Source organism: Habropoda laboriosa, unplaced genomic scaffold, assembly GCF_001263275.1.
Source record: "Habropoda laboriosa isolate 0110345459 unplaced genomic scaffold, ASM126327v1 scaffold42, whole genome shotgun sequence".
In the NCBI taxonomy this organism is placed as follows: Eukaryota; Metazoa; Arthropoda; class Insecta; order Hymenoptera; family Apidae; genus Habropoda; species Habropoda laboriosa.
In genome coordinates, this window is record NW_017100181.1 from 726,714 (window position 1) to 742,685 (window position 15,972).

Below are 15,972 nucleotides of genomic sequence, written 5' to 3' on the forward strand. Positions count from 1 at the left end.
TAAATCATACATTGCAAAGGTATTTAATACCATTTTCTTTGTTTATTTAATCATAATAATTTTAATCGAAGTTAAATTAATTATTAATCACTGCGTTTTCCATAATTAACATATTTCGTGTTTGTCGATTAAGAAATAATATTTGCGTAGTTATGAACTACTGTAACACTTCGTAAGAGGTCGCTAGTATCGAAGGCCAAATTTTTTGCGTTGAGCGAAATCTCGTAAGATCGTCTCTCTTTTATAAGTAGCTCATCGGTGGCTTGCAGAATGAGATTCCAATATGGCCGCCGTCGTGATATCTGCACGAGTCAGTGTCGCGGAAATGTTTTGAACTCGTTGAGTAATCGCGACAACCGGTCGACATACAACGCATAGGTTAGTAAGGTGAAACGACATTTTATTCGTGTATTCACTTTTTTAATTTAATCGATCAGTTTGTGTCAGGAAACCGGGCTTTCGTGAATATCATTTTTCTCATACGGTTGGGCCGTTAAAATATAGTTCGGCCGCAGTATCATTCCAATGCAGGCATAGGTTACCTCGTTTTTTCATCCTTGAATCAAACGCATATCGCGTTGAATGGGAATCCAGTACCCGTTTCATTGAGTCTACCGATGTACATGTAACACTATGTATGTTTGTGATTGTATGTCTGATGTGTGTACGTTTTTCCTAGCGAGACAATACGTGTGCGTGTACGTGTCAGGTGTGTGGATGCGGTTGCCGATGCGTGAACGTGTATGTCTGTGAAATGTTTAGAATTGTCGCTTATCTTTTCTTTTCAAACGAACATTGTTTGAGTATCGCGCGTGTTTAAACGTCAAGAAAGAAGACTCGTCGTGTGCGTTTTTGACACATCTCGCCATGCTGAATGAACGGCATGGTGCCTTGGCCAGCTACGTACTGAACAATCCACTTGGGAGCGGCGTCTGGTAAGTTGATATATCTTTTAATTTATAACTTTTCTATCCTTGATTCTCTTAACATCGTTCGATCCCAGAAACTTTCATGACAGGTGTTTCTCTCGCTGCCTTATCCTTTGGGATGTCATTTAAGGGTTCTGGTATATTTTGAATATGTGTCGCGCAAGTTTTCACTTATTGTATTTAAAGGCAACTGTCATTCTTAATTAATCGCATTAAAAATTAAGCAATTATGTATATTGTTCATTGATTGCGATATGTCGTTCTATTTTTATTTTGATATACACCAATAATCGCTTCCGGTTGTTCGCGATATTCGAGATATTCGAACGTTGAAAGGACGTGATTCATTTATTTTTAATCAGTCCACATCGTTCTGACTTTTCCTTCTGTAACATTGCCATTCGATGAAATTATTTAATTTCACACGCACACGATATTCCCCTGTGTTATATTGGTAATAATAAAGAGAAGCAAGAACGTTATTTGTTTGTGTAAATTTAACAAGCAGATTCATTATTATTCTGGGAACATACATAGTAACGAGACACGTATATACATTAGCAAATTGATTCATACAGAAAAAGTGTAGGTGTTACATGCAGAGGAGGAATTAGGCATCTATAATTTTTCTATACAATTCATTTTTCATTCATTTTCATATTTTATCAAATTGATAATAATTCAGTTGCAAAGAATCTATTGCATTTTCAGCTGTTGGTACAAAAGTTTATTCCAAAAATCGTTCATTTATGTTCGTCGGTATTGATTTCAAGCGATAAATGAAAATTTGTTCAGTTTCCAATATTCGTCTGCAGTTTTTCTGGAATATATACACTTGATCTAATTTTAATCCGTACAATTTTGTGTCTCTGTGGTATCGTTGTCGTGCTTATAACTCTAAAAGTGTAACGGCACGGCTCATGTGCTCTACCTGATAAATAATTTCTCCGCATTGGAACAATTGCCGCGCGTTTAAGCGTTGGCCTGCCGCTGTGTAGCAGTTACGCTTAAAAAAAGCGCGATTTAAACGTTTTGAATTTACGGTACCTGCTAAGGCATTACTTCTCGCCAAATACGTACATACACACGTTCTCACGTTCTCCGTTTTAACACCGTCGTTTACGTAATAATTTTATAACAATTAATTAGACAAATCATATTGATTTGGAAAAAATTTGTACATGTATGTTAATCGCGTATGTCAATCGTAAATATACCTAAGTTATATAAACAGTTTCATAATTTCAACTGAATATTGATCATTTCTCTGGATTAATTATATGAAATAAATCACAATTAATCGCACTCGTGTGGAAGTTGTGAAAAGAATTATTTTTTATTGCCCTCTGTCGACTGAAATAACTTCACGGTAACATTATAAAAGCAGCAGAAAGAAAGAAAAAAACGTTAGAATTGAAACTTTCAAAAATTAATTCAGAGGATTCGGAATTAAATTACAAATATCCTACCGATGTACTTTCTCGCGATGCGCATAATGTGTACGGATATAAGAGGTTGATTTTACATTTGTTGCCTGAAATGCGATCTATACTCACCTTACCAGCATTCATTTTATGCTTTTTAGGCCTTGACATGTTCGACTATACATTTTTTATATTACATTGAATAATTACAGAATTCTGCTATTATCTGTCTCTCTAGGATTACGTACCAAAGCTTCGAGGGGTGCAATAGCAAAATAACTAGATTTTCTTATCTTGCTAGTAACATACATACAGGGTGTCTCAACTAACACCGAACACCTAAACAATTGCTTTTACTTTCAATGATATTAGAAATGTTTAAAGCGCAATTTGAATGATTTCCATAGAAAAGTACCGCGGAAAGAAAATTTGTATCTACCAGTTATTTTTTTTTCAAGGTAAACGGTATTTTTTTCGCAGGAAAGTGTATATTTTATTCTACTGCATCTTGTAGCAGACGTTAAGGTGCGTTCAGGCGAGCTTTAGTCGCGACCTTGAGATGACCTTGAACACCGCAGAAAATGATCAAATTCCAAAACAGTGTTAGGATGGTATGTGAACTTACTGTTTACGTTATAAATGCTTAAAATGATGCCTGTCAGTGGCGATATATTGTTTAAAACGAGGACTCGTGAATTGTTATCAACTTGTTCTAAAGTAATATCTGTAGTATTTTCATAAACGTAATTCACATTCAGTATTTACCGACAGCCAGCTTTCCACCTCAGACGACATGGTGATTCGCCTAATTAACCACAGAATACTAACATTAATCCCTGCATAAAAATTGGGTGAATTTGAGCCAAAATCAAGTCACAGATTCTTTTTTAAATTTAATTTAATTTGGGCTGAATATCTAATGAACATTAATAATGTTTACAAAATAGAAGAGAATTTGTACGATTCTTATCATGGAAACCAATCATATTTTTCCTGTAACTTCCGAAAATTCCGTATAACGGTCAATTTTTTGTAAAGTTAATACTAACATTTTTTTACTAACCTTATTGACATTAAAATTCCACTAATTGCTCGTTTAATAAGTAAACATTTATTGAATCTACCGATACGTTTAAAGTGAAAGTATATAAACAAAGGTATATGCGAAAAAAGAATATCTCGAGGCATTGTAATCCTTCTGTTAGCGTTTCAGGATTAAAGCTGCTATTGTTATCATTGTAATCCGTGATTACTCCTTTCAGAAAGCGTATCGCCACTGACGGGCATCACTTTGGGCATTTGTAACGTAAAAATTGACTTCGTACACCACCCTAACCTGCGTCTCGTATTTCGTTATTCTTTTAACGTTCAAGGTTAGCTCAAGGTCATAAGTTAGCGTGTAACAGAAAAATGCGTACGCTTGCAGGCAAAGAAATATCGGCGACCTTAAAAAAATTCGAAAAAGAAAATGACCATTGAAAAAAATTTTCCATTTACAGTACTTTTTTGGTGAAATCGTTCGAACCGAATTTGAAACATTTCTGATATCGTTAAAAATACAGCAGATATTTACGTTATCATAACCGAGACACCTTGTATATTTTCAAATTTGCTTTAATGCTCATTTTAATCAGCTTCGACTGGGCCTATTCCGGTGAATCGACACCTAAGTGTTTTTATCGATGCAAATTATTTACGAAAAGCATTGAATGTTGAAATTTTGGGCAAACCGTACTAACCCTTTCAATCCTACGAGCGCTTAGATGTAACTAAAATCGACAAGGTGTCGTTACTGTACATTGCAAATGTGTTTGAAACTTACGAAATATCTGATCTACACTATCTAATTTAACAGAATGTCAATTTCAAACGAGTGTCTCAGTTTTACGTGACACGATCTCCATTGTGTCTCGTACAATATTTAATGCACGAATAAGTATTGTATTTATAGTAATGATCGTACGTTATTCATAGTAATCGTTTACCTTCAGACTGTCCAGTACTCAAAGGGTTAACAGTTTTTTAATAGAACAATTGCAGTTTAGCGGTGGTGACATACACTCGGTCAAAAAAGTCTTCGTACACCTGATTGGAATTTGTTTAACGTTGTACAATTTCAACAGAGAAGATAGTGATTTTATTTATAAACACAGGTGCTTTGCTTTTAGTGTCAGGAGAAATGATTTACATTCGTTTGTTAAGAATTAAACTAAGGAAAATGAATAATGTACAAAATTTCTGTAAATTGTCGTAGAATTGAGCAAAGTGTCTATAAACAAATACAAGTTAGCTTCTTGTTTAGAAGCAAGCAGATAAGACGTCACTCGAGATATTTTTTACCCATAATGGAGAGTGTCTGTTTGTGTTTACATTTATTTGTTTAATTATTAACAAACGAATGTAAATCATTTTTCTTTGCACCAATAGTAAATGTTACGTTTCTATATGAAATAACGTAAGTATTATTTCTTTTGTACTAATTTCTCTGTTAAAATTTTATAACGCTGATTAAATTCTAACGATCTGCACCGAGACTTTTTTCATAGGTAATGAGTGCAGATTTGGTTTCTAGTATGATCCGAAATTTGGGCACATGTGGAATTTTCGAAATCCTCTTTTGTTTGTAGTAACATTCTGTTTAGCAATAATCATATTTCGTCACTATTATAATATTTCTGACATTTCGCTATTTATTTATTTTCGAAAATGTTACACAGCTTTAAAGAAGTGAAAGGTAGTTTCGGTTGTCGTGTACCTGAAAACGTGTAATTACCGATGAATTGATATGTTATAGAAATGCATTCGTGACAACTTTCCAAATCTGTTAAGTTGGCAAACCAGCATTTTGCTAATTTCGTACAAGTTCGCGCTACCCATTTCGGCAGATCTTGAATTAATGGGAGGGCAAATAGACACAGCGTACTCTAATAGTATCTTCACAGCTGATGACGATAATTGTGTTTCCACTTTCGACACCCCTCCGCACTGCACTCAGAGTTATCAGCCTTTTGATAACTCTGTTCGTTTTCGTTAAAAGAATTTCATTGAAAAATCACAAAGTGTTTTTCAGTAACGACAAATTACAATTGTCCTTAATAGAAATAGTATTCTTCTGAAGGAAATCACTCCAAGTTGGGAGGAATTGAACTGTACGAATTTCGAAATATGAACTTCGTCTACAATTGTTCTGTTAAAGGGCCACGTATGTAATAAATCGTCCCGTAAGCTTGTGCCAAGTTTAAGGTAAAACCAGTCAGGATAACGGTGGTGAGCGGTGGAATAAAATATAAACGTGGGCGGTTAAACAGGGTGAAGGCTTGTGCCAAGTGTAAGGTAAAACCAGTCAGGATAACGGTGATGAGCGGTGGAATAAAATATAAACGTGGGCGGTTAAACAGGGTGAATCCTTGTATTTCGAACTATACTGCACGAGTGCTGATACAATTCTGTCCTTCCTGAAAAACCTAGTCAAGAGGACCCCCTTGACAATATGGCCTTTCTTAGCCTAGAGGCAAAACTATCCCTAGGAGGGGGAAACGCAGCAGAAGACTGCACATGGCCCACTCAAGCCTTCGCTTTTTGGACTTTTCTAACACAAGTTTTATAACTTAGATCGGTATTTCCAGTAAATCTTTAAATTTGATAAAAATATTTCCTTGGATTTTCATTCAAATATTTTTCACTTTCGGCACGAACTTATGGGATCACCTAATAACTACCCCATTGATATCGATATTTATCGTAGGTCACGTGCTCCTTTTGCTGTTCGCAATATTTAGAAATTTCGTTCCCTTTCGTCGTTGAAAATTCACAGTACACAATTATATAGTAAAATATGAAATAATGCCATTGATACTTTTCGAGAGAAATTTTTCTCACAGTTTCGATTTTCGACACTGTGTACGCTGTACTAACAGTTTTATAGCGGTTGTAAAATTCGTTAGAAAAAGAGAAAAGAAAACTGTTACGCAACACTATGTTAAATAACATTTTTCGTGTTATATAGCAATTTATATGTTATCTACGAAGTGTCGGTAAAGATCAAAGATAGTTATAAAACATTTGTCATCTACCGTGTGCAAGCGGTTCGTCGTCTTAGCCTAACTGTTACTTATCTTCGACCGGAAAACATTCGTTTATTGTTTAATTATCGTTTTTCACAATTAGAGAATGGAATGGACGGAAGGAGGAAACTTGTCTTATTGAAAAATCGTGTCTTATTGGACCCTAAGTTCACGAACTTCAAAGAGAGAATTAAGAATGCGTTGATATTGTTACGAATCGCGATATGTTTGTTGCGAAACCGATAATTGTCTCTCTTTTTGAGTCAAACCATTTAAGGAATCTACTCGGGATAGGGGACTCGGGTAGTGCTCGGAAGATAGATTATTAACGTACAACAGTTTGCTGTTAAAACTATATATTTGTGAACGAACGTTGTGCAGAGCGCGACATGTCTAGGCTTACCGATAGGAAAATTGTGCGTCGTGTCGTGTGGCGTTCGCTATTTCATAAACTACGTGTGTTTTGTGATTGGTGGTGTGAAAACTGTCGTAGGTGGTGGAGGTGTGTGGTGTGTTTGGGGTGTGTCTGCTGGTGGTGTGAAAGTGGGCAATTTGTTCTTACATTTGTTATATTGCTTGTCTGAAAATTGACGATGTCGAAGGTCTGTTTTATTGCTTAGGGCATGTGGTGTCTATTGGATTATGGGAGTTATGCATTGTAAGAGAAAATCAGTCAGGATAACGGTGGTGAGCGGTGGAATAAGATATAAACGTGGGCGGTTAAACAGAGTGAATGCTTGTATTTCGAACTATACTGTACGAGTGCTGATACAATTCTATCTTTCCTGAAAAACCTAGTCAAGAGGACCTCCTTGACAATATGGCCTTTCTTAGCCTCGAGGCAGAACTATCCCTAGGAGGTGGAAACGCAGCAGAAGACTGTACATGGCCCACTCAAGCCTTCGCTTTTTGGACTTTTCTAACAGCATTGTTAAATAATTAATAATCCTTATTTTAAACTATAAACTTTTTATTAGACACAAGGTAGGTTCGCTTTTCTACTTGATGGTAAGAGCACTGTATACCGACTGAGGCACTGTATATCACCTACGACCCCGCTTCGGACCGAAGGGCCTTTTGTCACGTATCATAAACATTTAGATCTCTACTAAACAGAGGTGGTAAGGCTAAACCCTATTTCTCCGAACGTATACAAAAGTAATATATACTTCCTAGTAAGGCGTTAGATTAATTTTTGTTATATCTGACTGACTGATAGATCTAACAGTGTCCAGGTGTGAGAGTGGTCGAATTTTTGGTGTAATAAAGTAATTTGCCCATGCCGGCTAAGACCTCGCTTTTTAGAAGGTGCTGTCTATTGAAAATAGCGATGTTATTGTTCGGCTCGTCGGTACGGCCGAACAACCGGCGTTTGTTACGCATGTGACAATATAAAGATGGATTCAACGGAAATAAAAAAAAGAATTTTGAACGTTGATTGGATTGTTTCAGGGAGAATTGGAAAAAGGGAAAAATACAAACTTGTTACTGCAATACCAAAAAGTATAATCTTGTAACAAGTTGTAAGACAAGGTTATAAAAGGCGTTTGTTACACATGTGACAATATAAAGATGGATTCAACGGAAATAAAAAAAAGAATTTTGAACGTTGATTGGATCGTTTCAGGGAGAATTGGAAAAAGGGAAAAATACAAACTTGTTACTGCAATACCAAAAAGTATAATCTTGTAACAAGTTGTAAGACAAGGTTATAAAACAATTTGTTTTGCAACACCGTTTTGTTATATCGCGTAGACGCAGCTTTAAGTTTATCGAAAATGTAACAGTAAATATCTTGATAGAGGTAGCACACAGTAGTAAAAACGCTTTTCTTTTCACTTTACCTTCAGTACAGAAAGTTTGATTCAAATTAGTTACTCGGTATTTGTGATCTCTTTGTACAATCTATAAGTTTACATAAACATTGAATTTTTGTCACGTGATGTGGTTATTCAATTTAATTCTCTTGACAAATCAGTAATGCTAATGGCGTCGCTTCCATTCTCCCCCAGTGTCCATAGCGTGCGCCTTTTTCTTAGCGAAGGGTGCCTGTGATCCTTGATACTGTATAGTCAGTGGAAACGATATAGCGAGGCGTCGTAAAATCGGCCAGGCGTCAAAGTACACGTACTCTAAACGCCAAAACAGCAGTTTCAAGGAGATAAGAAGCTCGGGCCTTGTTCAAGGACGTTCGATGTCAACTCGGAATTGTTTCTTCCATTGCAGTACATTTAGAAAAATCGTCTGCGCCTTAATCCTCGACAACTGTAGATCCATTTGTACTAATACGACAATTACCATTGAACAGGAGGCGACGAAGGTTTAATACCTCTGGAAGAAATTTGAAATATCAATTCATAAATTACGTACGGCCCGGAGTTAGGCTGCGCGTCTTAATTTACGTCGCTGCAACGCAATCATTTATTTATCGAAGGATTGTTTAGTTTTAATTGTACAATTTGGTCTCTGTTAAATATAAAATACACCATGGCCACATTTGCAAGGTGCAAAACGAAGTAACTAGTTATAATTTGTATTCATTTTTCGTTATAAATTGGAGAGATTCAATTTTTGTTTGAGAGGTGAACTCAGAGTTAACAGGTTAGGCGGTTAGGTTACTAATACTTTGGCTTGTCCAAAAAGTACCGCTTCTATGAGAATTTACTTCGAACTAACAATGACTCTTCTTTGAAAACCATTTTTCGTTCATGGTAGAGGTATATATAAACAATATACAGGAATTTTTTCAATTTTTTTTTTTTTCTAAGGAAATGTTGAAATCGAGAGCAAGACAGGATGTTTCGCAAGGTGTATCGCTGGATAGCAGGTTCATCTAACCAAATTTTCCTGATAGAATATTAGATAAAACTAAATTACCCATCGGCTGACGTAGGATTTTTTTGTTTAATTGCAGCCCACCGACCAGTCACACATCATAAATTAATAAACAGTCCTTTCCAGCCGTCTTCCTAGCCTCTAACAAATTCCTTCTCTATCATAAAATAGTTCAAGTCGCACCCTGGTCATGTTTCCTATCCCTTTCCCCTTTCCGGGTTTTCCTCAAATTATTTCAACTTTTGCCCACCACCTTCACCCTCACGTTCTCCTTCCACTAGTTTCCTAATATCCAATCACACCTCCGCATTTTTCGAGACCTTCTTTTCCACCACCTTCAACGTCCAACCAATCAGAACATACACCGACCTAATATATACCCACGCACCACCACAAATAAAGAGAGAGTTCAAAAATATTCTGACGGAGAGAACCTATTATTCACCATCACCACACCAACTACTAGAATTTCGCCCTTCCGGGATTAACACATCGGGAGCGCAACGATACTAACTGAGTTCGAGCTGTAAACCAGTATCGTACAGGCAGTATTTCAATACGCCCCACGTTGTCGAGACTAACAGTTTTGCTTTTCACCCTAGGTGCCTTCCGATATTTACAAGATTGCAAAAATCATTGTTATCGTGAAAAAGGTAACGTTCATCAGTATCGTACAGGCAGTATTTCAATACGCCCCACGTTGTCGAGACTAACAGTTTTGCTTTTCACCGTAGGTGCCTTCCGATATTTACAAGATTGCAAAAATCATTGTTATCGTGAAAAAGGTAACGTTCAAGATACTCTATAGAGCAAAGGAAAAATGTTTGTTTCAACAAATTATCGCGGTAGTTGCACAGTTTAAGTCAGCGGAAGGAAAAGGCCGAAATATCAAATGGCCTAAACGGAAACTCCAGAGTGGAGCGTATGCGACCCACGCGGCACAGAACGTATTAAATCCGCAGAAGTCACCTCCCCACTTAAGCGTCCGGGACCGACTGCGGACGCTTATGCGTGCACTACTGTACTCTGTCTCAGGAAACTGCAGTGAATTAACTCCGAAGTAGACCATCAAACTGTGTAACATAATTTTTTCAGGTGCAACCTAATTTTGGATCGGCGAGATTCATTTGCGTCCTTCTTTCTCTTAGACATTCCGATTTTTATGTACGCGGAATTAACGCTCTTCTGATTTATCGACAGAAGTGTATCGAACAGTATGGAAATTATTTTAAATTTCAACGGTGTTACGCGTTTTCAAAACGAACGACTCGGAGCTGCGGGAACTTTCAGGTTGACCTAATAGTACCACTGATTTCTCGTTTCAGTTGGCTGATTGAACGGGTCTGCGATTATCGAACTATCTATCTCGCGTACAAGACGTTACAGGGAAATTAGCTTATCATTTGATAGGCACAATTGGCGGAACCTTCTTTTCGTAAACGGTCACACGAATTTTTATCGCTGTTATTGTTGAAAAACGCTACACCGTCGTATTGCGTTGCTATAGTTCTACATCGTTGCGGTGGCAGATAAAATGTCGATATCTGTTCATGGAATTCATTCCGAGCCTCGTTCAATTCATTTCGGAGGATGTTCTTTAGCTGTTGTTCGAGAGATCGCTCGAGAAACAATCAAACGGTGCAATAACAAAATAATACGATAAATTAGATTTGCTTAGATAAATTAAATTTGAATAGATAAATTAGAACACTAAACGAAGTGTTGATACGTTAATAAGATAGTGGTGATAATTTTGAAAAGATCTGATATCAGCAATGAAACTCAATAGATGCTGGTGCCTTTTAAAGTAACAAAGTAGTGTATGGAATTATTTAATACCGTGTAAATGAGGTGTACAATATTTTTGAATAACATTTGAATGATACTCGTTTTAACGAATTGCTACTTGAAAATTTTCCAGTTTATCAAGAAATGTGCAGTGTTAAATTTTTAAATCCACGTTAAGCTGACGAAACGCTTTAATTGGAGAGAGCAGTATGATCTGTAGTTCAGAAATGTATGGAATGAATGTAGAACTTGTAAAGTCCTCTTTCAGGTATAAGGATTTATGGGGATTAGTCATTTTTGACGTTACAGTTATTTGTGTCAAACAGATTTCTCGACGTTGGACATTTGAATTTTTTACTTCGAAGCTTTGAAACAGTGTGCTGTTGAATAAATTTCATTTTGTTTAATAATTGAACGAAATGGAAGAATGTTTACTCGATGAAATTTATAGAATTTAAACGAGTACGTGTTTTGCTCTTAGAAAGGTTCGATAATTTTATACTGACCATGAATTATATATTACTTCTGATTACTCTGAAGTTATTATTAACATTATTATTGAATTAACTGCACGTGTAACAGATGCTTTGTAACATTTGTGACGAAAATTTATCAGTCAGTTCGAGAAGAGATTTTGAGAATAAACGTAATTTCCAAGCTCGATAATTATAAAGATGTTGTTAACGAGTGTTGTTCATTTTGTAATAAATTTTTGTCTTCGAAATTATAAATTGTACGGACATTATTTCCTCACTGTTGCATCCGAAGGTAGCAATTGTTCGATGTTTCTTCTGCAACATTTAAATCCCTCTTGCCTTTGGTTCTTTGGAAAGTAACGTCATTATAAGCTATTAAATGTCACTTTGCGTGGTAATGTAGGTGGAAAGATGAGATATCCAGGGTCTTATGGCTGGTCAACAACACCTTTCGTAAGCAGGCTTATTCGAACAAAACATAGAAATGATGTCGATACCTTTCGGAAATGTAAATAATTTCTAACAATTTTTAAAGTACAAAGGAATATATTGATTTGCTACATACAGGTTGAGTCACACAACTTGTCTACCTCAAGTAATTTTTGAAATAAGTGTTTTATACAGAGATTACACATTTTTGTTTTTAAATAACCTATTTGTTTACGAGATATCGAGGTGACCTTGAATTTTTTAAATGCAATCCGTACCTTTTTGTGTCAAAATTCAAAGGAGCAGTAAATTTCCTATGAAAAAATTATAAAATACAAAGAAGTAAAATCACCTTAACATTTGTATAAAACATAAATTATTTGAATTTTCTTGAATTACAGGATTATTAGAGAGGAACATTAAAATCAAATTATAGAATGGTAAAAAAGTGGACAATTTCTGTCCTTGATTAACAGATTGCACAGGAGTATGGAAGCGAACGGTCATCACTTTGAGCACCTACTGTAACTCAGGTAAGTAGTGAGGCCATGAACAACGTTTCTGCAAATATCTTAGTACCTATTAGGACAAATAAAGATTAATACTTTCTTATAGAATTTTCACTGCTCTCTTAAATTTTGACACAAAAAGGTACGCGTTCCATTTAAAAAATTCAAGGTCATCTCGATATCTTGTAAATAAATATCTTATTTAAAAAAAACGTTGCAGCATCATATGTTACCTTTGATACCACACATTTTCCTATATAAAACACTTTTTCGTAAAACACATACTTTAGAAGTTATTCGGCCTGGACAAGTTATCTGATTCATCCTGTATATACCGGGTGTCCCAGTTTTTTCCGATCAAACTTTGCTAGCATGCTCTGTGGGCATAGGCAAGAAGAAAATGTTATATAAACATAGGTCGTTTGAAGCTTTATTAGAAAGTTTTAACAATAATATTAAACAGGAAGGTAACGGATGTGAGGTTATGACACAAAATAGGAATAGATCAGCGATATGTACATCTAGTTGGTTTACGCAAGCTGTGTTTACGATCTGAGGTCGTTGAAAGTATTAAATGGTCTTTTGTCAGTGTCATTCCTGTCTTGTATCATAGAAACCGCAAGTTTGTTACTATCACTTTCGTATTTCTTATTTTTATCGTAACTTTTTAACGAAGCTTCAAACGACCTACGTTTATCAGACATCTTTTTCTTGCTTACACCCATAGAACATACTGACAAAGTTTGACAAAGTTTGATCGGAAAATATTGGGACACCCTGTATATGCACGTTCTGTTGTGGTTCGAACAGTGTAGTTGATCACTGACCACCCAGGAAAGATTTGGAATGTTTCCCTATTTGATACCATCGCGCAGAATTTGGCCAAGTAATTCCCTACAATACGCACAGACAGTTTTAGCATTTGAAGTATTTCAAAATTGGAAACGGCGACTATAAATTACGAAACTAGGTAAACTTAATTTATACGAGAACCTTTGTTTTACAGAATTTGTGCCAGCGTGTTAATCAAATAATATCTTAAATCGATTGTGTCTTTTAAAACCTTCAACTCGATACTGTATTCGATTTTCTTGAACTGCCACTCGCAGTATGTAACCTGTTTTCTTGTAACTTCGTATCGCGTCTCGAATCTTTGCAATTGCATATCGTTTGTTATTTTTTTTTTTTCCTCGACAAAAATTAATTAGTCGTTTCTCGGTAGTGAACTTTCCGGTGATTCGTCGAGTTGTTATTGTAGAAATCTAGATAGCTGGCGATGAGTCCGCCACGCAAACGAAATCGAGAGAAACTGGACACTTTAAATAATGAAGAGTTTTGCGTGTGACTCATATAGAACTCTCTAGATCGAATATTGTTGCGTAGGTGTATTGAAATCATCCTGTAATTCTTTCCTAACCAAATTTATCTACGCGAGAGATTATCACCTGAGCAAGAAAATAAAAAGAAACGAAGAGTGAAGCTGATAGATACTTTTTATTAACTACGCTTGCTACACGTTTGTCTCGTAAACATCGATTCGGTATTATTCAGAGTGGTACACGATAAAACGAGTAGTCCTTGAAACTATTAAACAGATGAAATGGTACGTCGTAAAGGAAAGGTATCAACGAAAAATGATTCGCAGGATATATAAATGGTTAGGTTAGGTACTCTGATACAAGGGATTCTATTTTTGGTAGATTTTTGTAAATGTAGCATTTTTATTTAGTGTTACAGTTGTATCGGAACAGTTATTAATCTATAAATAAGAATTTATTGCGATTGCACTGTCTGTAGTGTGTTTAGATCTGTATCTAAAAGAGGAAGCATGTGCTCTGGTTGCTTTCAAGAAGGGAGAATATTTAATTTCGACCTCTTTATATGCTAATTTTGTGAACCAAAGATGTAGATTTATGAGATACAGATCTATTTTAATATCTGCGCGAAATATATCACGCTTGTATCGCTCAGTATCGGAAATCGCTTTCGTATACTCGGTAGATTTGTTTCCATTTTCAAAATGATTGGAATAAATTGTTAAAAATTCCCAAGTAATTCTAAAATTTTTATACAGGTTTCGCTGATAAAACAGTAATTTATCTCCCACGTTGCTGTTTACCCGATACCCACGTATCCCAGTTTTTTTTTTTTACGTCGAAATTATTTTTTTCTCTTTCATATAAATAACCCTTTATCACCGGATTCGTTAACACAGAAACGCGTTTTAATTAAAATTTTTTCGGATAAATAAAAATTTCAGTTTTCCCTCTCTTTTGTTCAAAAATAAATGTGATTTGCGGATTTGAATTTACAGCGGGGCGCGCGTGCTTTGGAGGGAAATTAAATAGAAATAAACCGGTGGAAAAATGGTGAAAATTCCGCGTTACTTTCAAGATACAATTTGATAATAGGAACAGCCGTAGCCGAGAACGATTGCAATTAACACGAAAGCTTTTCAAAAACCGCTCCCCTGCAGCTCGCGCTTTCTAAAAGTGCAAGGAATGAAAAGATGGTAACGAGCCAAGTGACGGTATATCGTGTGATTACTAGTTACACAATCCTCTCCACCAAATCTATGGATCAACCATCTTGGCACTATTTCTCACTGTGCCCTGGCCACGTAGACCTGATTTTCATTGTTGTCCCGATTGAAAGTTTAAGGTGTCAAGAATGGGCTAGAACCATGAATTTTTCACTTCCGGTAGAGTTCGTATAAACTGTCGTTAAAAATACTTTCTTTCTGCAGACATGTTCTAATTTTTCTCCATTTTCTATTAGTTTTTCAAATTTGTTTACTTGATGTGTAACTCAACCCTCCGAGTACGGACTGCGGTAGCCGATGACTGGGTCAAACGTGACCCACGTTAACATATCGAAAGTTTCGGTTACGTATTGGATAAACAGTATTGTTACATGAGATATGAAAAGCGAGATAATAAGTATGCAAATGATTTTGTTTTACAATTCCACGTCCCCACCTCTCACCCAAGAATACATACCATACTCTCTACACAAAGACTCACCGGACTCTTTATGGGAAATTTAACTCCTTAAATCGTTTATGCACCAACGCGAACAAATTTTGCAATAATCTTCATTTTTTCGGGATTTCTTATCTATCATTTAAGCACTCTGTTCTAACCGCTGTAAATAATCCTTAATTTGCTCTTTGTGTTGCGTGTTATTCTGTTATTTTTCTGTTCTCTCATTTTATTCTATTTTATTTTATTTCATTTATTTTTCTTATTCTCTTCTTTGATTTTCTTCTTTATTTTGTACTGTACATTATTCTACTGCTCTTCGTGAATTTCAACGCCTGTATACTAAAGGGTTCTTAAACCCGTTGATTAACAGTCAAATAAATAAATGTATAATATTTATCGTTGTTCGTTACATACATATAATACGTAGAATTGTAAAATTTCGTATAAAATGCGTAATGCAAATTATTGCCAATTATTGTCGTTTTCAATACACAAACGTAACACCTGGAACGCTTCTCAGATTGTAGCTGTGGC

General features: G+C 35.8%; 2 protein-coding genes across 2 annotated transcripts in view; both read left to right on the forward strand.

The window, feature by feature from the left end:
• The first annotated feature begins 318 nt into the window (after positions 1 to 318).
• The window catches only part of LOC108579107 (neurocalcin homolog), a 231,638-nt gene continuing 215,984 nt past the window's right edge, over positions 319 to 15,972 (forward strand). The window contains exon 1 of the mRNA XM_017942551.1: positions 319 to 378. The gene's annotated coding sequence lies outside the window, so the exon portion shown is untranslated. The remainder of the gene's footprint in view (positions 379 to 15,972) is intronic.
• Positions 900 to 15,972, forward strand: part of LOC108579108 (neuronal calcium sensor 2) — a 208,082-nt gene continuing 193,009 nt past the window's right edge. The window contains exon 1 of the mRNA XM_017942552.1: positions 900 to 935. The gene's annotated coding sequence lies outside the window, so the exon portion shown is untranslated. The remainder of the gene's footprint in view (positions 936 to 15,972) is intronic.